This window comes from Sinocyclocheilus anshuiensis, unplaced genomic scaffold (genome assembly GCF_001515605.1).
Source record: "Sinocyclocheilus anshuiensis isolate Anshui unplaced genomic scaffold, SAMN03320099.WGS_v1.1 scaffold3443, whole genome shotgun sequence".
In the NCBI taxonomy this organism is placed as follows: domain Eukaryota; kingdom Metazoa; phylum Chordata; class Actinopteri; order Cypriniformes; family Cyprinidae; genus Sinocyclocheilus; species Sinocyclocheilus anshuiensis.
In genome coordinates this window covers 59,948-61,210 of record NW_015544383.1, presented here as the reverse complement: position 1 = coordinate 61,210, position 1,263 = coordinate 59,948, and positions in this window count along the sequence as shown.

The following is a 1,263-nucleotide window of genomic DNA, read 5'->3' as shown; positions in this document are numbered from 1 at the left end:
AAAAAACTGTTGAAAATTGTTCTTATCCTGCAAGTCCCCACTCTTTTGGGCCCTGAGGTGGAAATGCCCTAACAATAGGGAAAACTCAAGTGTATACTTTACATTTTGGACAACCAGTTATTATTATTATTATTATTATTATTATTATTATTATTTTTACATTTTGGTTATTGTTTTCTTTCTCACTTTAGATGCTGGAGAAAAAACCGACAGGCTAAAACATTCAAAGGGGAAACTTCTGCCGTGGCTCAATAATCCAGGATTGGGATGGTGGAAGGAGCAGAAGAACCAGAAGATCAGAGATCTACTGGTGCCCCTGAGGGAACAGATTTACCTAATGTGTTAGTTAAACCAAAAATGTTCATCGCTCACCTTCATGTTGTTCCAAACCTGTAAGACTTTTGTTCATCTTTGAAGCATAAATGTAGATCTTTTTAATTAAATCTGAGAAATTTCTGCCCCTCCATTTCACAGTTTATGCAACCACCACTTTCAAGCCTCAGAAAGGTAGTAAAGTTGCTGTTTTTGCGTACACAAGGCATCTGTTAAAAATTTCTTCATTTGTGTTCTGCACAAAAGGGTCTTATGGGTTTGGAGCGACATGAGGGTAAGTAATTAATGACCGAATTTACATTTGGGTGAAATATGTTCTAATGTGGTTATAATTAGTCCGTGTTCTGTTTTATAAACATTTTCAATATTTTAAAGATAGAAATTATGAAAAATTATGTTTATACAGAAAAGATGGATGAAAAAAACTTTCAAATAAATACTGCTGTTTTGCAAGTTCTATTCTAAGAATACTGAAAAATATCATGGTTTACACAAAAATATTGGGCAGCACAACTGAAATGTTTCTTGAGCAGCAAATCAGCATATCGGAATGATTTCTGAAGATCATGTGACACTGAAGACTGGAGTAATGATGCTGAAAATACAGTTCACATGAATAAATTACATTTTGCAATGCATTCACATAGAAAATAATTATTTTTGTAGTTATATTTCACAATATTACTGTTTTTATGCTTGAAAATGTAGGCTTAAGCTTTTTTTTTACGTAAAAGATGTATTTAATGTGTCAATAAATGTTTTGGTACTCTTGTGAATTGTCTTATTTTGACAGTAATTAGGCCTGAAAATACGTCTTTTCACCTTTAACTTTTCAACCAAATTTAGACGTAATTTGGACGTCTTTTTATAGACGTCTTTTCACCTTTCACTTTTCAACCAAATTTTAACGTTGTTTAGACGTCTGGCATT